The following is a 27,146-nucleotide window of genomic DNA, read 5'->3' as shown; positions in this document are numbered from 1 at the left end:
GCGCTCATCCCAACAATGTCCTCCTTAATGCCCCTTACCCATTTAGCCCATCCCCCCACCCACAACCCCTCCAGCACCCCTCTATTTGTTCTTGTATTTAAAAGTCTCTTATGTTTTGTCCCCCTCCCTGTTTTTATATTATCTTTGCTTCCCTTCCCTTACGTTCATCTGTTTGGTATCTTAAATTACACCTATGAGTGAAGTTATATGATATTTGTCTTTCTCTAATCTCGCTCAGTATAATACCCTCTAGTTCTATCCACATTGTTGCAAATGGCAGGATTTCATTCTTTTAGAATGCCAAGTAATACTCCGTTGTGTATATATGCCACATCTTGTTTATCCATTCATCTGCCAATGGACTTTTGGGCTCTTTCCAGACTTTGGCTATTGTCGATAGCACTGCTGTAAACATTGGGGTGCATGTGCCCCTTGGAAACAGTTCACCTGTATCCCTTGGATAAATACCTAGTAGTGCAATTGCTGGGTCATAAGGCAGTTCTATTTTTAACTTTTTGAGGAACCTCCATACTGTTTTTCAGAGTGACTGAACCCGTTTGCATTCCCACCATCCACTGCTTAGCATTTAAACACATGGTTTGTAAATCTGCCTAACAGCATAAAGAAAAAAACACCTTATTCAATGTAAAAGTATAAAAGAAAATCCTTAGAATACCTATAAATGAAGGACTAAGCTAAACTGCAGGTGATTTAAAATACAATCTCCCAAACATAATCACAACATAGTTTTACACAAGTCAATTAACATACATGAATTTTTTTCTCATTCTAAGCAATTATACAAATATATAGTTCACCTACTTCCCAAAAAAGACCCAGACAAAAATAAAACCAAAACTATCCAACAAAACTAAAAAGCTTATTAAATAACTAAGAAGACAGTTATGAGAGTTTCAGAAAGAAATTTATTTCAAATAACCTAGGCTGGGTTGATTAATTGAACACAGATCTGTTTTGAACTTCATCTCCGCCAAAACCAAAAGAAAAAAATATTGGTTATAAAGCTCCCACAGTTTTCATTAGATGAGGCACAACAATTTGTCAGGAAATGTAACTTTTTTCCAATCTTCAAAAGGACAGGGTCCTGCTGGGCTTTTTGAGAGAGCAAAGTGAGCACTGTAACTGAAAGAAGGAACTGTTCTGTAAAACCACTCATCTGCGGACCCAAAGTCTGGGTATATCATACTATCATCAAAATAGCTGGTAAAAAGATAAAGAAAACAGAGTGGCAATCACAATATGTGTCTGTTTCAGGGAACACAAACTGGGAAACATGTTAATAGCTATACTGAAAACAAAAGAATGTTGAACAACTAACTTTGAGAAACCAAGGGTTACACAAAATCAAGTAGTTTCTTTACTGTGGGACTACTCCAAGCCTTTAATTTTGTCCATCAGCTGTTAATCACCAAAAGTTTCATTTTTCTCAAACTTACTTAACGTTAGCACCTTTTTGTCCAAAAGCATTTGAAGTCTTACTCAGATCAAATTTCAGAAAATGCTAATGTACAGGAACAACTAGTTCCCCAAACTGTACCATTTTAATTACAGTATTGAAGTTATTAGTATTATGGTCTCATTTTAATTATGACAGCTACAGTCTGAGAGTCTACTAAATACTGAGGATTACGCATATACATCATCTTTACTGAAGGAGAACGATTTGTCAATCCCTCAAAGCACTGTCTCCTCTCACTTGTATGCTTAGCAAAGACAATTCTGTCTTACAATGAATCCCAACTTTTAAGCTCAGCAAATTTCTTCAGTTTATTCCTCTCATCCCATTATAAATTGAATTATTGCATTACACATTTGTCTCCCATCAAACAGATGTTTAGAAGGCAAGAGTTACTGATCATTTTTAACAATGAGGGACACTTTACATGCCACACAATTCACACATTTTCCCATCCAACTATTTTTAGTGTAATGTTCTGCAATCATCACAAACTCACATTAGGACATTTTCATTACTCCCAAAATAAACCCTGTACTCATTTGTGGCTATTCCAACTCAACCCAACTTGCCCTTTGTCCACAGCCCTAGGCAACACCAAAGTGTTTTGTTTCTATGGATTTGCCTATACTAGATATTTGGCATAACTGGAATCATACAATATGTGCTCTTTTGTGATTAGCTTCTTTCACTTACGTTAATGTTTTCAAGGATCATCCATGTTCTATCATACACTGATAACTGTTTTTATTGACAAATACTATTCCATTGTATGAACAATCCACATTTTTCAATTCATCAGTGTATCGACATTTGAGCTGTCTCGTTTTTAAAAGAAAATTTTAATCTTTATTTATTTTCAAGAGAGGCAGAGAGAGTGTGACTGTGAGAGAGGAAGAGAGAGAGGGAGACACAGAATCCAAAGCAGGCTCCAGGCTCTGAGCTGTCAGCACAGAGCCCGACGCGGGGCTCGAACTCAAGAGCCGTGAGATCATGACCTGAGCTGAAGTGGGACACTCAACTGGCTAAGCCACCCGGGCGCCCTTCTCCCTTTTTACTATTATAAAAATTGCCGTACACATATTATGGGGTGGACAAATATTTTCATATCTCTTCATTCCCCTTCACTAGGAGTAAAACTGATGGGTCATATGGTAAAACTGTTTAACCTTTTGAGGAAGTGCCAAAATGTTTTCCAAAGTAGCTGCACCATTTTCACATCCCCATCAACAACGTAAAAGGATTCTAATTACTACAAGTCATCAATTTTGCTATCTTTTTGATCACAGACATCCGTGGGTGTGTGGCAGTGTATCATTGTGGTTTGGATTTCCATTTTCCTGATAGTTAATGGTACTCAGCATCTTTTCATGTGTATATTGGCTATCTTTAAATCTTTGGAGAACCACCAATTCAGATCCTTAGCCCATTTTTAAATTGGGTTGTCTTTTATTATATATTCTAGATACAAGTATTTTATCAGATATATGATTTGCAGAAATTTTCTCCCATTCTGTAGGTTGTATTTCCACTTTTTGATGCTGTCCATCAGAGCACAAAATGTTTTACTTTTGATGAAATGGTCACTTTTGCTTTTGGTATATTTACAAATGCTTCACCTGCTTCAAATCAAGAACATTTATTCCTATATTGATTTCTAAGAATTTTATAGTTAGAGCTACTACAGTTTACATCTATAGCCCATTTTGCGTTAACTTTTGTGTATGGTATAGAAAGAAGTCTAAATTCTTCCTTTTCCATACTGTCTCAGTATTGTTTGCTAAAATATTCTTTCTGTATTAAATTGTTTCAGAGCTCTTGTCATAAATGTGAGTACTCTAAAGTTTTTGTTTTTCTTTTTGTTTTTTGTATTTCTTTTGAGAGAGTGATAGAGAGCAACCAGGGGAGGGGCAGAGAGAGAGGGAGACAGAATCCCAAGCAGGCTCAGTGCTGTCAGCACAGAGCTCAGTGCAGAGCTCAAACTCACAAACCATGAGATCATGACCTGAGCCGAAATCAAGAGTCAGACTCTAACTGAGCCACCCAAGTGCCTCACATTTATAGAAGTTTTTAAATTAGCCTGTCATTCCTATAAAAGAGCAGATGAAAATACTACTGCACTGAAACCATAGATCAAGTTGGAGAGTATACTGCCACCCTAACAAATCTTCCAATCTTTGAGCACAGGGTACCTTTCCATTTATTTGGGTCTTCTTTCCATCTTCCAATGTTTTGTGGTTTTTAGTGTATAAGTCCTTTAAGTCTTTAAATTTATTCCTGGATTATTTTATTCTTTCTGATGTTACTGTAAACGGTATTATTTCCTTAATGTCATCTTCAGATTGTTCATTCTAGTGTGCAAAAATACTATTTATTTTTATCTATTACTCTTGTATCCTGCAACCCTGCCAAACTCATTCATTAGATCTAATAGTTGCTCTGCGGACTCCTTAGAATATTCTTTCTATAAGTCATATTATCTGCAAATAAGAGCTTTACTTCTTTCTCATCTGGATGCCCTGTATTTCTGAATGACTGTTTGTGTGCTTGGTTTATTTGTTTCTTCGCCTCATTGTCCTGGCTAGAACCTGTAGTACAATGATCAATAGAAATAGTGAGGGAAGACCTCCTAGTCTTTTTCCTGATCTTGAAGAGAAACCTTTCAGTCTTTCACATTCAAGTTTGACGTGGGCTGTGAGTTAGCTATAGATGCTCTTTATTAGGCTGCAGAAGCTCCCTTCTATTCCTACTTTATTATAAATTTCTCTTTTGAAAAGATTATTTGCAATACTTTTTTTTAAATTTTTTTTTTAATGTTTTATTTATTTCTAGGAGAGAGAGAGAGAGAGAGACAGCGTGAGCGGGGGAGGGTCTGAGAGAGAGGGAGTCACAGACTGAAGCAGGCTCCAGGCTCTGAGCTGGCAGTCAGCACAGAGCCCGACGCGGGGCACGAACCCACGAACCATGAGATCGTGACCTAAGCGAAAGTCGGACGCTCAACCGACTAAGCCACCCAGACGCCCCTACATTTTTTGATCTTCTGAGATGACCATGTAGTTTCTGCCCTTTATTCTACTGATAAGGTGCATTACATTCATTACACTGATTTTTAGATGTTGAACCAGCCTCACATTTCTGGAATAAATCCATCTTGGTCTTGGTGTGTAATTGTTTTTGTATGTTGGGATTCAGTGTGCTAGTATTATTGAGTATTTTTGTGCTTTTATTCATAAGAGATAATGGTCTGTAGTCTTCTTGCAGTTTTCACTTTTGTTATCAGTACAATACTAGCTTCACAAAATGAAGTGGAATATAGGGTAGTGAAGAGATTCTGAGATGAAAGCAATCTTCTATTTCCTGATCTGCATGCAGGTTTCATGGGTGTGTTCAGTTTATGAAAATTCACTAAGCTATACACTTATAACTTGTGTTCTTTTCTACGTGCACTTTACCTCATCCATTTTTTAGAAAAAGGAAAAAACCACTATGAACTATTTCTAAATTTGCTGTTATCAAGAATCCTTTCAGAAATTACCTATGACATTCTATAAAACAGCTGCTAATAGTTATCAAAATCAACATGTTCATAAAAGACCAGAAAGAATGAGAATTATCACAGATTGGAAGAAACTTAAGGTGATGAAGACAGAACCCCCAAATGCAATGTGGGCTACTACACTGATAACTGAAAAAGAAACAGGCCATTAGGGAAAACCTGGTAACATTTAAATCAAGTCTGTAATTTACTTAAATAGTTTTATGAAAACTATCATTTCCTGGCTTGATAATTATACTATGGATAGGTAAGTTGTTACATTAGGATAAGATGGGTGAAGAGCACATGTGAACTCATTATACTATTTCTACCACTTTTCTGACAAGCTTACATTATTTCAAAATAAAAAGTTACAAAAACTTATTTTGTGACTACATACATTCATGTTAGTTTTATTCAATGAAAAGAAATACAAACTGAAAAATCTCCCTCCTCCTATCATCAAGTTTTCTAACCAAGAAGCAACCAATATCCTCTGTATTTTGTACATCCTTCCGAGATTTTTTTCTGTTATTTAAGTAGAGTTGACATACAACGTTGTATTAGTTTCAGGTGTACAACACAGTGATCTGACAGTTCCATATCCAGTACTCACTACAATAAGTGTATCTATCACCATACTACATCACAATACTGTTGACTATATTCCTTTTACTCTACTTTTCATCTCCATGACATATTTATCTTATAACTAAAAGTGTGCACTTCTTAAACCCCTTTACCTATTTTGCCCATCCCCCCACCACCCTCCCACCCTGGAAACCATCAGTCCGTTCTCTTTTTTCCTTTTTGTTTAGATCCCACATATAAGTGAAATCATACACTATTTGTCTTTCTCAGACTTATTCCACTTAGCACAATACCCTCTAGGTCCATCCAAGTTGTCACAAATGGCAAGACCTCATTCTTTTTTAGACCAAGTAATATTCTATTGCATATACATATCAAATCTTTAACCATTCATCTACCAATGGACAATTAAGACTGCTTCCATATCTTGGCTATTGTAAATAATGATGCAATAAAAACAAGAGATACATATATCTTTTCAAACTAATGCTTTGTTTTCTTTGGGTAAACATCAAGAAGTGGAATTACTAGACTCTAATGTTATTTCTACCTATAATTTTCTAGGAATCTTCATACTGTTTTCCACAGTGGTTACATCAATCTACATGCCCACCAACAGTGCACAAGAGTTCCCTTTTCTCCACCTTCTCATCAACACTTGTTATTTCTTGTCTTTTTGATACTAGCCATTCTGACTGCTGTGAAGTGATATCCCACTGTGGTTTTGATTTACATTTCCCTGATGGCTGATGCTGAACATCTTTTCATGTGTCTGGTGGCCATCTGTCTTCTTTGGAAAAATGTCTATTCAGGTCCTTTGCCCATTTTAATCAGATTATTTGTATGGATTTTTGGTGTTGAGTTGTAGTTGTTCTTCATATATTAGGAATATCAACCTCATCATATAAATCATTTGCAAATAGCCTCTCCCATTCACTTTGATTGTTTTCATCTTATTGATCGTTTCCTTTGCTGTGCAAAAGCTTTTTACTTTGGTGTAATCCCAGTAGTTTATTTTCAACACTTTTGTATGTATATGAAAGCAAATACATACATGAATAGATATGTATATTCTTTTCCCAGGGAGTAGCTTTTTTATTTACCAATTCCAATTCCAAAATTTGTGCAAAGACTGAGCTGATTCTCCTACAAGGACATCAGCTGCATCCCTGTTCACTATACCAAAAATTCAAACAAACTTACATGTATAAAACCACTTAAGGGGCTCCTGGGTGGCTCAGTTGGTTAAGCGTCCGACTTTGGCTCAGGTTATGATCTTGTGGTTCATGAGTTGGGAGTCCTGCATCGGGCTCTGTGCTGACAGCTCAGATCCTGGATCCTACCTCAGATTCTGTGTCTCCCTTTCTCTCTCCAACTCTCTCTCTCTCAAAAATGAATAAACACTGGGGCGCCTGGGTGGCTCAGTCGGTTGGGCGTCCAACTTTGGCTCAGGTCATGATCTCACAGTTCGTGGGTTCAAGCCCCGCGTCAGGCTCTTTGCTGACAGCCAGCTCAGAGCCTGGAGCCTGCTTTAGATTCTGTGTCTCCCTCTCTCTCTGACCCTCCCCTGTTCATGTTGTCTGTCTGTCTCTCTCTCTCTCAGAAATAAACATTTAAAATAAATGAATAAACATTAAAAAAAATTTTTTTTAACCTGCCAAAAAGCTGAATACTTCCAGTTTGAGTAAACATACATTAAAATAACTATGCAGACACATAAACACGGTGATACACAAGACTGTTTATTGGAGATATGCAAAGATCATTTAACATTCAAAGATCACTATTAAAAACGCAGTTTTTTAAAAATTGTAACTTAGTGACTCTGCGTCTCTCTCATTCCGTTCTGCTTGCCTGGTGCGGCAGGACAGGGTCCTGAGCTAGTCATGGCATCCCCCTATCAGAGACTGCAGACCAGCAAGTCATTACTTGTTTCAAGAGCATCCTCTTGATCTACACTTTCATCTTTTGGATCACCGGTGTTATTTTTCTTGCTGCTGGCATTTGGGGCAAGGTGAGCCTGGAGAATTATTTTTCCCTTTTAAATGAGAAGGCCACCAATGTCCTCTTCGTGCTCACTGTCATTATTCTTTTGAGCACTTTTGGTTGTTGTGCTACCTGCGGAGCACAGATGCTAAAACTGTATGCAATGTTTCTCTCATTTATTTATTTTTTTTTGGTTGAACTGGTCACTGCCATCGTAGGATTTTTAGACATGAGAGCAAGAACAGTTTTAAGACTAATTATGAGAAAACCATACAGCAGTTTAACTCTATGGCAGTTCTACAGAAGTGATGCAGTAGACAAATTCAAAAGAAACTGCATTGTTGTGGTGTCACCGACTATAGAAGACTGGAAGGATACTAATTATTTCTCAGACAAAGGATTTCCCAAGAGTTGCTGCAAACTTGAAAATGTTCTCCACAGAGAGATGCCAATAAAGTAAACAATGAAGGTTGTTTTATAAAGGTGATGACCATTATAGGGTCATAAATGGGTGTGGTTGCGGGAATTTTCTTCAGAGTTGCTTGCTTCCAGCTGATGGGAATCTTTCTAGCCTACTGCCTATCTCAAGCCATAACAAATAACCAGTATGAGGTAGTGTAATCAGCAAATCACGGGCTTACTCGTCTCCAACTTTAAGGACAATTTGCATTCCCCACTGTGAACTATGAGATTGCCTGAATGGAAGGAAGCTTAACACTTCTTACCAACAGACTGAAAAAGTCCTATAAATAATCTGATTCAATCAAGACATTTGTTCAATATAGGTCCACCTTCTGGCCCATTCATGTTAGATCACTGAAACCCCTGTATCACTGTGAAACACTGGAAGAGCTGGTAAATTATAAATCAAGCAAAAAATAAAAGTTATAACCTAGAAATGTATTTACTACAACTGAAAATAAATTCACAAAGTTAAAAAAAACTATGAAATATATATATATATATAAATAAAATCAAATGATATGCAAAGAGAAGAAAGCTGTGCACTGAATAATTGTTCATTTGTTTTGTTTTTTTGACATTTTGGATATGTGAAGTAGACTGCAATGAGGGTCCCAGTTCTTCACCCTTCCCCATATATGGACTCTGGAGTCACTTTTCCATGTGACTCTAAAGAGACTGCATCCATTTCCCATCCCTTGAACCTGGGCTGGCCTGGTGATTTTCTATGAACAAATATTTATGACTAAAGTGGATGTGACAGCATACCCACAACATCAGCCTCCAAAAGGCACTGCATTTTTTGCACTTTATTACACTTCTGCCATCATGATGAGAACATACCTAGGGCTAGGTGTTGAATGATGAAATAAAATTAAACCGAGTCACTGACAGCCAAGCACATCTTAGGTCAACAGAACTGTTTCAGTGCCCATCCTAGGCACATGAACAACAATGATTTATAGTTGTACACCATAGAAATTTCAGGGGGGTGTGTGATACAGCATTATTGTGGCTACAGATAACTATTTACTACTTTAACAACAGTCCTTTGTTGTTACTTTGGTTGTCAGAAAACTTTATTTTAATTATAATACCTCTAAACATAGAACACACTTCCCATAGGTTTTTATGATTTTATCTTTATATTAAACTCTGAAACCCAAGGTGACATGATTTAAAAATTGCTTATGCTTGTTTTGTGATTCTTACATTAAATCCTTAAATGCGATACTGAATCTAATTTGGGGTTCTCCATTTTACCCCAGTATTCTCAAATTAGTTATTTTAAAGATAAATTCGAATACCTTACAGAAATAGTTTTCACTATGAGAAGTGACTTCCTTAATTATATATAACTGTTTGTATATTACTGTATAACAACACTATACTAATTATTTTTCCTTTACAAAGAAAAGGACACTTAGAGCAGCAGATCATCATGGAGTACTCTAAAGTTAGCCCTTCTCATACACATGGAATCCTGAGGCTAAAATAATCGTAATGGTTTATATGGGCTACAACCCAGAGGAAAATATAATTCAGGCACCAGTAAAAATACATAAAAATGATTGAGATAATTACTCCTTATCTCTACTGTCCATAAATTTTCCATCACAAGTGGATCTGGAGGGCTAGATGCCAGAAGAAAATAGAGTGATAAACGGTGAAGCCACAAGAATTCAAGCAGGTAGAGATTAGATGACTCCGATTAGATCATCTACCCACAGGGACTCAGGAGACAGAACCCTGGGCTGAATCCATACTACATGTGCTGAGGTTTACACACTAAATACTGCACACTCCTTGGCTCTCCTACTATGAAATATAAATTAATAATATTTCAAATCTACAGAGATCTTTTTCTAACTATAATACAAAACACAAATCACATATTGGCCATGTTAAATATAAACTGTTGCCTTTCAAAAGTTCCATCATTATCTTATTCCATGAAAATATTACCAACTATGAAAATAAGGGAGTGGGAATGTGTAATTTGAAAATATTTGGCCAAAGAAAAAGCCCACTATGACTAAAACAAGATGGCAAATGACTTCATCTTCTTTTGGAAAATGACCTCATTATGACAACCAGCTAACCAAGAAGCTTCCAAAGCCACTAACAGTAGCTTACAGAGTCACAGCTGTTACTTTTTCTAACAACTGAAAGTTGATTTCATTTTAAATGTCATTTCAAAAGAACTGAATGATTTCTTCAAAGTACTACAATTTATGAGCAAGAATTACATTGAGTGGAGCACAATGATAAGTCTGTGACTTGTTCAATAAAGATGATTATAAAGAATGACAGAACAAACAGTTAAAAAACACTTCATTGTGGCATTCTTGAACAACAAGCAGACAGATTTAGGAGAACTGTAAATCATTCATAAATAAGACAATAAATACAAAAAGTGCTTGCTTTGACCTTTAAGCGATATAAAAATCATTTGATAGAGAAGGTATGATATAAATTCTTGATAACTAGCTTCTTTCAAAAGAAAAACAGATGAATATCTGAATAATTCTTCTAAAAAAATATGAATAATTCATGAAATTTAAAATGTTCAGATCCCAAGTACAATGGAAAAATGTCACTATTAAAATTCTTGTGGAGTTGTTTCTCCAATCTATTACCATTTTCATTATTAAAACACCCTACATGATGAAGCACCTAGTATGTCTCTGATGTCCGTCTTCTACTACACTGCTTATCCCACCTCAACTCAGTTCATTCTTACAGACAGATGTTAAACAAAGGTTCACAGGGGGAGTCATTGTGACTTAAACATAGACTATGGGAACTGACACACAAACTATCACCTTCAAAGCAGTGGAGGATTTCCAGATAGTATAAACATGGTAGACAAAAATCCCAGATGATCTAAATCCATCCACATCCTAGCCTTGCCGCCCACCAATCTTTCACATCTACCAGTCAAGTGCCAATCAATAGAAACTCGCAGTCCCCTCAGGAAGGCTGTGATCTCTCATGCCTCTACAATGTTGCAGAACATGTTCCATCTCTTTAGAATTCCCAAATTCACCTGTCCCAGGGCCCCCACAACTACCGCCACCTATGCCACAACCTTCTTTCCTATCCCAACAACCATGGCACTCTTAGGTCCTGAGATGTAATGTAGCAAAATGTTTAAGAGCATATATTTGGGGACCAAATTGCCTAAATGTCAATCTTTACTCCAAATTGAATACAAATTCTGTACTGCCTTCATAAAGCCTTTACCTCTCTGTGCCACAGTTTCTTTATCTGTAAACTGTGATAAGAATCGTAGTTATTATATAAGGTTGTCAAGATATAAATGAGCTAATGTATGTAAAGTATGAAAAGAGTATCACTCATACAAGACATACTTTGAGTGTTAACTTTACCTATTACCTTAAGATTCAGCTGAAGTATCATATCTAGCCCTACTGTTATCCCTCAAATTAAGTTAGGGACACTTCCTCTGACATCCTTATGCTTTGTTCATCCACTTAACCACCTAATATCTTCCCATGTTCTTTATCCATTCTATATCCCCAGCACTAAACACAATTACTACCACATACTGTATATGGAGAGTACTGAGTACAATGAATCAATGAAAAAATAAAGTAATAGAGGATACCATGATTCCAAGGCACATGATCTATTTCAGGCATTAACCACTGAGAACTGTGAGTGACAGCATTTTTTAAGAAAAGACTTAAACATGTATAATTTGTCAATTCAACAATACTGGTGTCCACTTTGAGTCGGAATATTGTTTCTACGTTTAAAAAAATCACATATTCAAATAATAATAACTGTGCTGCACTAATGAAGAATACCAATGACAAAAACCAGCAGGCATTCAAGTAGTGCTTTAAAATGTGTTTGTGCTTTATTAACCACAAAAATAAGTGCATATAGTAGAGACATAGTAAGATATGCACTTAACAAAACATTTTAAAGTCTACTTTCAATATTCTCTGAATCCATAGATTCCTTGCAATAATCAAGCTATGGGATACTCTAAGATGCTCTTAAGATCCGCCCCTTGATAAAGATAAATCAGTAGAGAGCGCACAACTTTCTAACTTCTGTTCTTCAATCCATCTTTCCATCTACCATTCCCCTCTTCCACTGAACTGCACTTTGGTGTGACAATATCAGTCAATATCAAAGACAGTATGAGACACAATCCTGTGAGTGTACTTTGTATGTATGACTCAGCTGACATGCAGGATACCCAGGAAACATGCCTGTGTTTCTAGAAAACCTAAAGGGGGGAGTTTCTGGTCTTACCATCATCAAGAAAGAATGGCTAGCACACTTCTTTTAACCTTATAGGAAACTGAATCTGAAAACTAAGTGCTTCCTAATTTTGTTGTACATATTCCATCTTCAACAATATTGCATAACATACTATCACACTCCCATTTACTTAATATTTTCTTCAAATATCAGCCCTTATTTTACTTATATACATTTTAAAGGGAATCTTTTTAATTATTATAAATAAAAATCCAGAATCATTTATTATACATGAGAACTGTAAAAATGAAAATGATATTAAATTTTAATAGCATATTGCTACTTGCTTTTTGTTAAACCTAGTCATGTAGTTTTACTTAAAGCTAGTACATTACTGAAAATGTAAAGATACCATCACTTTTTTTTCAAATACATGATCTGATACAGTTGGAATCCCTTTTGCACTGAGTTCCCTCATGCTCTCTCTTTCGCTTCTCAGAAATCACCACTATTCCATACCTGGTGGGTATCCTTCTCATTCATGTTCTAGAATACTATTCTTATGCACAGTAAATTAGTATGGTTTAATTTTTTAAAATCTGCATCAGTAATGTCACTGCTGTTTTGCGCTCAACTTTGTTTTCACAATGTACCATTCATACTGATACACCCTGACTTGGCTCATTTTAACTGCCCAAAAGCAACTATTCTATGTATTTGTTTCTACTTATCCATTCCCCTTTCTGATATTTGGATTGCTTTTTATTTTTGATATTATAAGCAATGCCACAATGAATGCTTTAGGCAAATTTCTTTGTGCTCAGTTCCCCAGTCCTATGTGAAAGGCTCTCAGGTATACTGATTATTTGGGGGAGGGAGATTTAGAAAATGAAAAACCCAAATTTGCATCCAAGTTTTACTGAGACTAGTAAACCCAACAGTGCATTTCACACACAAACCTGACTCCTGGGGGCGCCTGGGTGGCTCAGTTGGTGAAGGCTCGCCTTGATTTTGACTCAGGTCATTATCTCTCAGTTTGTGAGATGGAACCCCACGTCAGGCTCTGCATTGACAGTTTGGAGCCTGCTTGAGATTCTCTCTCCCAGTCCCAAGGGAGGCAAAGGCCCCTTGCTCACGCATGCTCGCAGTCTCCCGCTCTCTCTCAAAATAAACATTAAAAAAAAACTAACTCCTGAACACCATCCTATTTTCCTAACTTTATATTTCCATTTGCCTCCTTTTGTTACTCATTCTTAATCTATTATACCTTGCAACAGTATTTCCACTTTTAAAATCTATTTTAAGTTCTTTTTGTAACTAGGAAGAATATAAATAAATAATGTTTTCATGAAAATATCAATCAAAATCTCAAATCCAGTCCTGCATCTTAGAATTACAGACACACTGGGACTTGAAGTCACTTACTCCTGGTGTTTTGGTGAGCCTTAAGGATCTCATAAAATGGAGGAGAGGGGTAGATAATATTTTGCTCTCACAACTATCATGTAAATTTTAAGAAAGTTATCTATGAACACTATATAATCATTAGTGGTATTAGATTTAAAAGATATCCTCAGAACTATAATTTATTGAGAAGTGAGATAAAACTTAACAGACTCTTTAAAAAACATTTAGGCATAATTACCTATCTTCTCCTCAGTTCCTGAAATAAAGATAAATAGAAGAATCAATCATCAGTCATACCTGTAGTATGTTGCATGTAGTAAGTCTCATAGCTAAAAATGAGACATTTACTAAATATATTTGCTGAATGAAAGAGTTTAGGGAAAAATCATATTAGTCAGCTGTTAACACTGGTACAAAGAAGACTAAAGTATGAGTTATTTTTAACAGCTACAATTTCTTTTGAAAACATTAAAATGTAGTTGTCTTCCTTTGGGCAAGTTTAATCTAAACTTACAAATTATTTGCAAAGTAAGAAAGCTCTTGCTTTCACTGGTAGGCAACAGGAAGATGACTACTAGCTAGTAAGACCTGCAACTACCCCAGAAGGAGTGAGACTGGGACTGTCTATCAGACACAGGCTGTAGAAGTACATGTGCACCACTGTGGACGGTTCTGAACTGTACTGTCAAACGACCAACTCACCTCTTCAAATAAAAGAGGGCAGCAAAGATTTCAAATAAAAGGCAGGAGTGAGGAGTAGAAGGGGAGGGAAAGCTAACTTTTATTTTGTATTTGCTCTTCTGTGCACTGTTTTAAACACGCTGTCCTTTTTTTTTTAATCATTTCTTTTTTTTTTTTTAATGTTTTATTTATTTCTGAGAGAGAGAGACACAGTGTGAGCAGGGGAGGGTCAGAGAGAGAGGGAGATATAGGATCTGAAGCAGGCTCCAGGCTCTGAGCTAGCTGTCGGCATGCTGTCCTTTAAACATCAACAAAGAACCTATAAGGTGGGTCTTAAGATCTCTTTTTAAAGATAAGGAAAAAACTCATGCTTCAAAAAAGTCTAGCTCAAAGCTAAAAAGTACAGAAGAGACCACATGCAAGGTCTATCCAATTCCAAACTCTTTCCACGCTATAGTTTCTAATACCATATAAAAACAGCAGCAAATACCAATTGAGGGCTTTCTCTGTATCCTACAGCATCCTACAGTACTGCATCACCAAATCCCACTGAAACGGATGCCTTGATGATTCCATTTTGCAAATGAGGAATCTGAAGGCCAAGTAAGTGAAGTACTTCACCACCCGTCAGACAGTAAGTAAATGGTCAAACCCACGAAGTCTGACTCAACTATTATACTATAAGCAAAATCAAGAAAGTGAGAAGGCTGGCCTTGAATAGATAAAATCCAACAGAGATATAACAACCATTTTCTAGTCCATATCCCACCTAAAACATTACGACACAGAATTCTAGTTAGCAATGAGCGGCAGACAGATATGGGTTAAAACTTAGACCCACTACTTCTTAGCTGTGTGGGGTTGGTCAATTCAAGTAATCTTTCTCGGAACTGTTTCTGCATTTGCAAAATAGAGATTAAAACCGAACCACCACAGCTGACAATTAAGTGAGATAAGGCATGAATGTCACATCTTCTTTGAGCTAAGCATTAGGGAATTAAACTTATCTCCTTTTAGCCTTACAAAAATCTTTCAAGATATATTATCATCACTTCTAATGATTCAGGATAGCTTCGCAAGGTTATACGGTTTAACCCAAAGTCACAGTTATTAAGCGATGGAAGAAAACTTTTAATTATGTTCTTCAAAATTCAAAGATAATGCAGCCTTCCTCTTATACCAATGGTATCACCAAATAGAATAAAGATTTCTCAAAAACTGTACTTATTCTCTCAGAAGTTAATCTAAACTGCAATGAGATCATCAGTTCACATGGCCTTTTGGCAATCTAACAGCAATTCTAGACATAAAACATTTCTCTGGGTTCTTCAGACCATCAACAAATATCACTGATACACAACTTTCCAGCAAGCATGATAGCCATGGAAAATCCACTGTGATTCTCTCCCCTTGCTTATTCCTCTGTGCAACAAAAATGTGCATTAAAAACAACACAGTCAAACTTTGGTGAGACCAGACACAAAAAGTCATAGAGGGTAGTCAAAGAGGGAGGTGGCAGTGGCAACAGCCTTTGTTGCCATTACTATTAAGACTGGAGATGAGTCACTTCGCCTTTGTGTGCTTCCATTTACTCGCTTCTTAACTGAAAATAATAGTGTTATCTCGAAGACTGGCAGTAGAATAGAAGATCACACTGTGCTAGTTATTTACATATATTACCTACTTTGATTCTTACAAAAGTCAGGGCAGGGAGGGTATACTCTTAATTATATATCAAAGATAAAGACCTGAGTTTGAGGCCTAGCCATTCCACACTATCCTAAAGCTGCTGTGGGTCCAACAGATCTAAAGAAGTGTTCATAAATATTTTGTGTATCTTAAGTTGCAGCTTACACCTATGAATAGGTCCTCTTGACATTCAAGTACAGGGACTTTTGTTCTTATTAAAAATATAAAAGTCACTCATACTTCCTCTCACTCTCACACTTCCCCCACCCCCAAAATTACTAACAATATGTAAACATTCTAAACTTTAATATATCCTTCCATATACAGCCCATCAGCTAGAGAAAACCCAGCAGAGAGTATATATCTAACTGTATTTACTGAATAAATGATTCAACATAAATTGTTCACCAGCTCCTAGTATTAGGTACTTACAGACAGTCTCTAATTTAATGTTACAATATCCATAAAATTATTATCACAACCATTCTAAAAAAGGAAGAAGCAAAAAATCACAAAGGTTGCAGAGCCTGGGTCACAGAGTTGATCATGTGCAGAGCCAGGGCTGGAACACAGTTCTGAGAATATCTACTACAGCCTCATGCTGTTTCCACTCTGAAGTTCACAAAGTTTTATTAAAAAAAAGGTACAACTGGAGTCACCTTGTAGGATGGCCAGGCCTTTAGAAAGTAGAAACAATGACACTGTTAACCCACACGAATGAAGAGAAGCAAAACAGAGAAGCCAGACAACAAGGAACAAGTCTAGGGAATGCTATCTAGTATCCTTTACCTAAAACAAGCATTTAACTTAAGAGAAGGAATACAGATACGTTAAGAGATTCGGAAAGATTAACAGAGTAGCAAAAATCAAAGAAAGTACTAGAATGGATAAATTTGGAGACAGAGAAGCCATAATTCATGAATCAAGGGGTAGTGAAGTTTAGGGTCTAAGTCATGCCAGAGAAATGGAAAAGAAAGAAAGGATACAGGGAAACAAAGAACAGACAAGAATCAACTAAAATAAAGGAACAAAGAAAATAATCGCAAATATGATGATTGGAAGAATGATGATGCCATTAAGAAATTTCATTTTCTGGGGCTCCTGGGTGGCTTAGTCGGTTAAGGTCATGATCTCGCGGTTCGTGGGTTCGAGCCCCGCGTCGGGCTCTCTGCTGACTGCCAGCTCAGAGCCTGGAGCCTGTTTCAGAGTCTGTGACTCCCTCTCTCTCTGACCCTCCCCTACTCACGCTGTCTCTCTCTCTCTCCTAGAAATAAATAAAACATTAAAAAAATTTATAAAAAAAAAAAATTTCATTTTCTACATTCAATAATGTAAGTATATAATACAGAAAACTTTTTTTAATTTTTAATTTAATCACTTAAATTTAAAATATAGGGAATCAAGGAAAGTGGAGAGATTTCAATTAATTTCCAGACATCTATGTCTTTATCCACCTTTAATGTATCAAAAAAACTCATGTACAAAAACTAGAAAGGAGTCTTGCAAATGTGTCCAACATATATAAAGAATACTTATTGAAATGTTATCTAACACTTAATGACAAATAACTCAAATGTCCATAACAATACACTGTGAAACATATGCACCTACCAAGTTGGCTCAAATGAAAAAAGTAAATGACGGAAGATTACCACCATAATCATTATTTTATAAACCAAATGGTAAAATTTGAAAATATTACATATTGCAAACTGAACCATATCACACCTCTGTACCAAAGTATTACAATTTATCAATTTTTTTGGTATCCAGTTTTATCTTTAAATTTGTTAGCTTTACCTTAATGTCCACAATATATCCATGTTTGTAATTATACATTAAACATGATTTAGCAGAGATTAAAACTAAGGTTTCAAAAATATGGGTCGCTTTAAACTTGTGGCTTTGGATTATCCCTGGCAGAAAGCCATAAAAACCACACAAGGACAAAGTTTAGAAAGTATCCAAATAAATAAAAATGTTTTACAGAAATACATGAAGCAATGATATTAAACTGATGACTACTTAAAAACAAAAGCAGTACAGCCTCTAAAATAGGTAACCTCTGAAACAAAGGAAGTACTACAATAACTGAAGATTCCAAATACAAAAAAGACTTTAAATATACAACACACCCCAAGAATAGAGAAGTAAAAGTCCATCCATATGAAAATAATATAATATCCACAATGAGGAACACTACACAGTCACTAAAACTGATTTTATAGAGATTTTAATATATTTAGAAACACAAATCATGTAAATTAAAAACAGTAAATAAAATCATGTATATACAAATACATATATTCCAAATATACACAAAAAAGAAAAAAACTAATTTAAAATTTTTATCTCCAGGAAAAATTATAAGTAGTTTTATGTTCTTTATATCATCCAACATTTATCATTTTTTTAAGTTAGCATACAAATATCTACGACAAAGCAAAATGATTATAAGTCTTGGTGAAAGTGGCTCTTTTGCTAATAAATAGGCACTGAAAATAAAAGATCCCTAACCATTTTTTCTTGCAACAAAATTGCATAAATAATAACATCTATTAGAGACTCCTAGGTGACTCTGTGAGTTAAGCATTCAGCTTCAGCTCAGGTCATGATCCCGGACTTCATGGGTTCGAGCCCAGTGTCAGGCTCTGTGCTGACAGCTCGGAGCCTGGAGCCTGCTTTAGATTCTGTGTCTCCCTCTCTCTCTGACCCTCCCCTGCTTGCACTCTCTCCCTCAAAAATAAATAAACACTAAAAATTTTAAAAAAAAAGAATAACATTATTAAATGTAAAAAGAGATAACTAAAAGCTTAATTCTGTACACCTAAATTAGCCTTCCCCCTGGTCTATCACAATTGAGTTTTGGGGCACCTAGGTGGCTCAGTCAGTTAAGCGTCCAACTCCAGATTTCAGCTCAAGTCATGATCTCACAGTTCTTAAGTTTGAGCCTCACGATGGTCTCTGTTCTGACAGTGTGGAGCCCGTTAGGGATTCTCTCTCTCTGCCCCTCCTGTGCTCACTCTCTTTCAAAGTAAGTACACTTTAAAAAAATGAGTTTTATGATTCTTTCTATGCAAGTCTTATAAAAGAACAGACCTCTCATTTACATCCAATTTCCGTTCAAATTGGGGATCAGGACACAAAAAGTAAAAGCATCTGTATGGTGCTTTGTAATATGCCAAATATTTTGTGTACCAGGTTATTTGATCCTCACAATAATCTTAGGATGCATGTTAGCTCAATTTTAAAGATGGGTGTCCACAGCCACCAGGTTGGACATTAAAAAAAAAAAGAAGAAGAAGAAGAAGAAGAAGAAGAACAAGTATTGGTGAGGATGTGGAGACTTTGGACCCTTGATATATTTCTGGTAGGAATGTAAAATGATATGGCCTCTATAGAAAACAAATGGTGGTACCTCAGTAAGTTAAAACCGTAATTACAATATGACCTGGGAAATCCACTACTAGGTACTGCCCATAGCTGGGGGCGGGGGGAGGGGTGTTCATCACGGGTAGGAGTGGCACAGTGAGGAGTGATAGGAAGCAACCTCTTAATGAGATGGAGTTACCCTTTGGGATGATGAGAAAGATATGGAACTAGATAGTGGCCAATACTAACTAGATAGTTGCACACAGCACTGTGAATGTACTTACTGCCAATGAATTGTACACTTTAAAATAGTTAAAATTGCAAATCTTATGTGTTATTTGACCACAATTTTAAATAAGGGAGGGCGTCTTAGGTGGAGTTCCTAAGAAGCAAAGGCTAAGATAACAATTCTTTGGAAGTGACTGAGGGACTACTTTTACATAAAAAGATCTAGGAGGTGGGTAAGGCAATAAAGCCACAGATGTAGCTTAAGTCTAACCTCATCTAGGTCCCACCAGGAACTCTGGAGTCTAAATGGCACCAGCTTAGGGGCGCCTGGGTGGCTCAGTCGTTAAGCATCTGACTCTTGATTTCAGCTCAGGTCATGATTTTGTGGTTTGCAGGTTCGAGCCCCACATCAGGCTCTGCACTGTCAGGCTTGGGATTCTCTCTCTCCCCTCTCTGAAACTAATCTGCTTGCTCTCTCTCTCTCAAAATAAGAAACCTAAAAAAAATAAATAAATAAAAAGTAAATGGCACCGGGGAGTTGTCCTGTCTTAAGACATGACCATGCCCCATATCTCATAAAAGTCAGTCACTGGCTGACAGGCCACCCACCCACCCCCTGGGCATCTTTGCTGAGACAGGGTGAGGAGAGACGGTTCCTTAAGCTCTTTTTGCATTAGTTCTGGTTCCTACCTAGCAAACTCCTGGTCCACATCACATCACCTGGCAGAAGGGGCTTCTCTCAATAAGGTCCCCCTCAAAACCCTGTTCAGAGTTAGAGTCTGTATTATGTTTTCAAGACTGTCTTCTTTTTAAGTTCTCTTGTACTTGACAGCAAGAATCAATTGGGTGTACCCATCTCTATATTACTGATTATCTGGCATCTAGTAGGAAGCTGATAAAAGTTTGTTCAATGAACTCTACAGGACACCTCACTTCATTGTGCTTGACTTTACTGCACTCTGTACTGTGTTTTTTACAATTTGAAGGTCTGGGCAACTAGTGTTAAGGAAGTCTGTTGGCTCCATTTTTTCAACAGCATTTGCTCACTGTGTGCTTCTGTGACATGTCACATTTTGGTAATTCTCATAATATTTCAAACTTTCATTATTATTATATTTGTCATGGTGATTTATGTTTCATGATTACAACTCACTAAAAGTTCAGATGATGGTTAGCATTTTTTAGCAATAAAGCATTTTTTAAATAAGGTATGCACATTTGTTTAGACATAACGCTACTGCACACTTAATAGACTACAGTATACGAAAAGACAACTTTTATAAGGACTGGGAAACCAAAGTATTCATTTGACTCACTTTACTAAGATATTCACCTTGTTGCAGTGGTCTGGGACTGAAACCGCAGTATCTCCAAGATATGCCTGTACTTTGTTTTAATAGAACTAAAAAGTAACCTAAAATAGAGACAATTTTCTTTACCTCAGTATTTTAAATGCCCTTTATTCAAGTGTATTTCACTATCTATTGCAGAAAGGTTGCTTGAATCTCCTGCTACAAGGCAACTGACCGCCCATACACCACAAGTCAGGATCAATGACAGGCTGGAGTCACTAGCATGAATTGGATGCTATGTAAATGGAAAAATAATATATACTTTTATCCATTTAAACGTACAAATACCAACATCTAATAATTACATTCCACTTAGAATAAATTAAAAGACACTTAATATTGCTTTCTACAGGAAAATGTTACAGATAAAAGTAACTTCTCTACCCACCCATCCAAATTAAAGAGCTCTAATTCTGAAAAACAATTTAGCATAGTGAGGAATTTTATTTATTTTAAATAATTTAAAGGAAAGATAAATTACTACAATAATTAGTCAATAATTAGGCTGAAAAAGAGACACATTTCAATGTAATTAAATCCAAAAAACTAAACTTCTATTTAATTTTCCCATAATTTTATCATTATGTTTGGCATTAATGATACCACTGCTATTGCAAGCATTCCACTGCTCTAAAAGGCTAGTATCATTTTCCTGAAACCAAACAGACTATTAGCAGAAGCGATTTCAAAGCTATACCAACAGACCTCAAAAAGTTAAAAAAAAAAAAAAAGTTCCTAACAAAAAAGGCCAAGGACGAAGAAGTCAATAAGAAGTGAGAAAACAGAGGTGAGAAAATAAAAGAAACAATATTCAAACTGAAGTCAGAAAAACACAAATAGAAAAGTTTCCAAGATGTTTGTTTTCAATTATCAAGTCTACTAACAAAATCATCTGAATGGGTAAGAGGGTCAGAAAGAGCTTAGTAAGCAAACAATGCCACTACACCTAGTTTTCCTTCTTTTTTTTTTTTTGAAATGCAACCAATGGTACAAAATCGTCACCAGTCACTAATATACTTGCTGTTAAAATACATCTGAGCACTAAAACACAAACACCAGAGGAAGTCAACGAGATGAAAATTTTTTTTTAACTTATTCATTCACTTTTCAGAGAGAGTGCTAGAAAGAGAGCACAAGCAGGGGAGGGCAGAGAGAGAGGGAGAGAGAGAATCCAAAGCAGGCTCCATGCTTTCAGTGCAGAGCCTGGTGTGGTATTCAATCCCATGAACCATGAGATCATGACCTAAGCTGAAATCAAGAGTCGGATGCCTAACCAACTGAGCCACCCAGGTGCCCCCAAGCTCAAATTTTTATTCTTAGAAAAAGCTGATTAAAGAAACCCAACTGAGAGCAAAGGCCGCATTGATTCCATTACTATTAAATCCATGGTCTGATCTTCTTTCGACTCAGAACACATTTCCAACAGAAATCACTAGGGAATAGCTTCTTCTTCAGGTTTTTGTGTTTGCTTGTTAGTTTGCTTTTCAAGGAAAAGTCCAAGAATTATGGAAGCAATATTTATCTTGAAGTATATAAACACTGGAAAATAATGTGGCTAATCATGGCTCACAGATATTTGCAAACTAAGATTCGAGGCTACCTCCATTATTTAAAGTAAGAAATGCGAGCTTTTAGCTATAAATAAGAACGAACAGCTTTTACATTACTGGAACATAATTCATTTTATCTCACCACCTGCATTTATAAATAACCTTCTGAAAAAATCCGAAATATCATGGTCTTTTCATACCAGCTCCAATATAACTGCAATATTTATTGTCTCCACGCATTACTTACTGTACTTCATGATTTAGCGCTATGACAGAAAATATATGTGATCTGTCATGTTTTCAATTTATTAAGGAACAAAAAACTTTTCACAAATACATTCACCTAAATGCAGTTGGATACATCTATTCTAACAATGTTTTTACAAAATGGCCACTCTGTCAATTAGTTTGTTTATGAACAGAACTGCATGCCACATAAACTATCAACTTCCATCAATAGTGTGAAAAGTTAGCTTTCCTTCTATCATTTTCACTCATGCAGGCTCTCTTTCAACTAAAAAAGCCTCCTGGTCCCATCGAATAATATATGCTCCACACTGCTATCAGTTCATTCTACATCATGTCACTTCCCCCCCACCGTTCCCCGAAAAAACAATAATGATTCCCATTAGTTTTGAACATAAGGGTCAATCAACTTAAATAACTTAATAAATAAGGGCCTTCCTGATGAGCCTCTACCTTTCCAGACTCTTCTCCAGCCATTTTTTTCACACAATTTTTGATCCAGCATCTTTAATTATATCTTAAAATTGAGTGCAGCTCACAAAATGCAGCATGCTGTCCCATGGGGTCTTGGTCCTTACCATTCCTTCACTGTATTTCCCTCCTCTTGCCCTTCCTACCTGTAGGTATAGAGTCAACTCATAACAGTCCTTCCAGTTCAGCCAATTTTCATCAATTCTGAGTAACTTTCACTGAATCCCTCCATCTGATTGAAATTACTTTACCACCAATACCTAGTATCACGTTTATATAGCATGTTTATGCATCATAGTATTCAACACATAGTACTATAGTCATTGACTTGTGTGCTCCAAATAGCTCCTTCAATATAAATTCATTTAATTTATGAACTATCCCTTATTTAACTCTATAGTCTCAGCACTAACACAGAGCTTAATACATAATTAGCATTTAATAAATGCTGATAGAATGAACAAATGAAAAATTCCCTATTTTAAGATAATGCTATATATCAAATTGTTGTAAAAATAGGTTCTGACTCCTAGTTTCCAATCTGACACATAAACAGGTTGGAAGGTGTCACTCCATTCCCTCAAGATAAGAAAAAAGCTAAACACACTGAAAATCAACCACTCTTCTTAAATCATCAAAGAACTGAGGTCACAGGGCAAACCAGTGTGGTAAACACTGGAGGAGACAGACAAAAGAATGTACAGGGGTTACAGCTTACCAGAGGCAGAACCCACAACTGGAACCAGGTAGGAACACTTAAAGGGTAAGTATTCATTAACTGCTAAAGATTAAGCATGGACTAGCAAGAGAGAAAGAAACTCAAGGTAGCCCAGCCTTAGTGGGGGGCCCTACACACTCCTGTACTTTACCTTCCAGAAACACACCGTGTTCTCACAGTGAATATCAAAGAAAAATCTCCTCCAGCAGGAAAAGGGGAAAGTAACCACTCTGAAAAAGCTCCAGGATTCTGCTGAACAAAAGCCCTTAGAGGGAACTATTTACCAAAATCTAACCAACTTACATTACATCAAAGACTGACTGCCCTAGAGAAAGGAAAACATTCAACTCCAGCACCTGCTAGTCTTTGGAATGAGAGAAGGGAAATATACAACTGCTGCCTGCATATGGGGAAACAAAAATATTCAACCCTTGCTCCTCTAGCCTTCTGATTTAACCCACTGTGAGATGAACAAGAGAAGCACTTATGAAAGTCACAAGCTCACGAAAAGACTAAAAACGAATCATAGGATTCTACTGCATTTCTCCTCTCACATCTACTACCACATCAATCAGCTTCTTCCATGACAAGAGTAGAGCTGAAGGACCTACAAGCCTCAGAATCTACTGAAGAAGGAGTCTCAAGGGAAGCCCAATGACAACAAGAGAAATAAAAATTGGGATACTAGAGAAAATTTTTGCCTCTGACACTATGGATACAGGAACAGTAAACACAGACTAACTACTAGCCAGAGAAACAAAAACTTCACACTGAAGGCCTACCTCACTGTTTCTTTTACTAGTTATACCACAGCTGACTTTCAACAAAAAATTTCAAGACATGCTAATTAGGTAAAACATCCATCTGAAGAGATGAAGCAAGAATCAGAACTAAACTCAGATATGGCAGAAATTTAAAAATCATACTAAATTTTACAATAAGTATGACTAGCATAAGGGCTCTAATGGAACTAGTGGACATTAAGTGAGAACATGGGTAGAATAAGCAAGGAGATGAAAACACTAAGAAAAAATTGAATTAAAAGGGAAAGCTAAAAAAAAAAAAAAATCAAACCACTGTAAAAAAAAAAAAAAAAGAAGTGAATGGACTCATCAGTAGACTGAACATGGTAGATGAAGGAATCACAGAGCTTGAAGATATGTCAATAAACTTCCAAAACTGAAAGGTGAAAAGAAAAAGTTAAAAAGAATTTTTAAGAACTGTGTAGAAAATTACCCAAAAAGTAACATATATGTAATGGTTCAGATCAAAAGGAGAAGAAAAAGGAAAAGGAAATAAATATTTGAGGGGCATCTGGATGCCTCACTCGGGGATCCACTCTTGATGTCGACATGGGTCATGAGCTCACAGTTCATAAGTTCAAGCCCCATATCAGGCTCTCTGCTGACAATGCAGAATCTGCTTGGAACTCTCTCTCCCTCTCTCTCTGCCTCTCCCCTGCTTGTGTTCTCTCTCTCTCAAAATAAATAAGTAAACCTTAAAAAAAGAAATGTTTGAGGTAAAAGTGGTTGGGAATTTTCCAAAATCAAGAACACCAAACCATAGATTCAGGAAGCTCAGCGACACCAAGAAAGATAAATACCAAAATATTAACACCTAGGCATACCATATTCAAACTGTAGAAAATCAAATAAAAAATCTTGAAAGCAGCCAGAAAAATAAAAACACACATACACAAAAACAAAAACCTTACCTACAGGTCAAAGTCAAAATCACATTGGACTTCTCATCAGAAACCATACAAGCAAGAAAAGAGAGAAATGAAATTATTTTAAGTGTTAAAAGAAAAAAAAAAAACAACTTAGAATTCTGGGTCCAGTAAAATTAGTCTTCAAAAGTAGAGAAATAAAATAAAATTCCTCCCCCCGCCCCCCCCACACACAATACACGAGGGAATTCATTACAAGAACTGCCTTGCAAAAACTGTTAAAAGAAATTCTTCAAAGAAAAAGATATATCAGAAACACAGATTTGTGTTTGTCTCTTGAGAATGGGAAACTATCAGACAAGGACTAAGTAAAGGTAAAATAAAATTTTTATTTTATCTTCTGTTAATTGATCTAACAGCTTCAAAATACCAGCAACAATATACTCAATGATTATAGCTTATAGCTAAGTGAAATGTATTGCACCAATGCTTTATAAAGAAGGGAGTACTCTTTTATGAGGTACTTGGCACTACCTATGAAGTCATATAGTGTTATTTCAAATTGGAGTTGGATTAGGTTTTGTTTTTAATTTTTTTAATGTTTTATTTATTTCTGAGGAGAGAGAAAGACAGCATGGCAGGGGAAGATCAGAGAAAGAGGGAGACAAAGAATCCAAAGCAGGCTCCAGGTTCTGAGCTAGCTGTCAGCACAGAGCTTGACACGGGCTCGAACCCACAAACCGTGAGATCATGACCTGCACCCAAGTCAGAGGCTTAACCTACTGAGCCACCCAGGCACCCCTGGAGTTGGATTTAAAAACTTTTTTTTTTAGTGGTTACTCTAGAGTTTAGTTTTTTAAAAAAGGGAAAAAGTTTAATTGATCCATTAAGGGAAGAAAGAAAATGCAATCATATAAAATGATCAATTAAGACCAGGAAAAAAATTAAAGAATGGAAAACCCCTCCTCAAAAAGAAACAAAGAACAAGGGCCATGATAGACAATAGCAACAAATACGGTATATATTAATCCAACTAAATCAATAAACAATGGGTCAAAGAAAAAGCCTCATGAGGTATTTAAAAATATTTCATACTAAATGAAAAAGAAAATAAAACCCATCAAAATGTGTGGATAGAGAAAAAGTGTTTAGAGTATTCTGTATACATATATCAGAAATGAAGAAAGATCTAAAATCAGTAATCTAAGTTTCCACTATAGGAAAATAGATAAAGGACAAATTACACTCCAAGTAGGCAGGAAAACATAAACTTTCAAACCAAAATTAAAGCAATTGAAAATGGGACATCAATAGAAGTGATGAAACCAAAAAAATTGGTTCTTTGAAAAAAATAAACTTATAAACCTCTAACCAGATTAAGAAAAAAAGAAGATATAAATTACATGAGAAATGAAAGAGGGGACATTACTACTTATCCCATGGATAGTTATAAGAATAACAAAGGACTGCCAT

At 36.2% G+C, this 27,146-nt stretch overlaps 1 protein-coding gene and 1 pseudogene across 3 annotated transcripts in view; one reads left to right on the top strand and one right to left on the bottom strand.

Moving 5' to 3' along the window:
- Nucleotides 1-27,146, bottom strand: part of SUPT3H (SPT3 homolog, SAGA and STAGA complex component) — a 554,087-nt gene that overhangs the window by 416,559 nt on the left and 110,382 nt on the right. The window lies entirely within an intron of this gene.
- LOC120231218 lies at nt 7,463-8,210 on the top strand (annotated as a pseudogene).

This window comes from Hyaena hyaena, unplaced genomic scaffold (assembly GCF_003009895.1).
Source record: "Hyaena hyaena isolate Hyena2069 unplaced genomic scaffold, ASM300989v1 scaffold_55, whole genome shotgun sequence".
NCBI lineage: Eukaryota > Metazoa > Chordata > Mammalia > Carnivora > Hyaenidae > Hyaena > Hyaena hyaena.
This window is presented reverse-complemented; position numbering and strand designations above follow the sequence as displayed.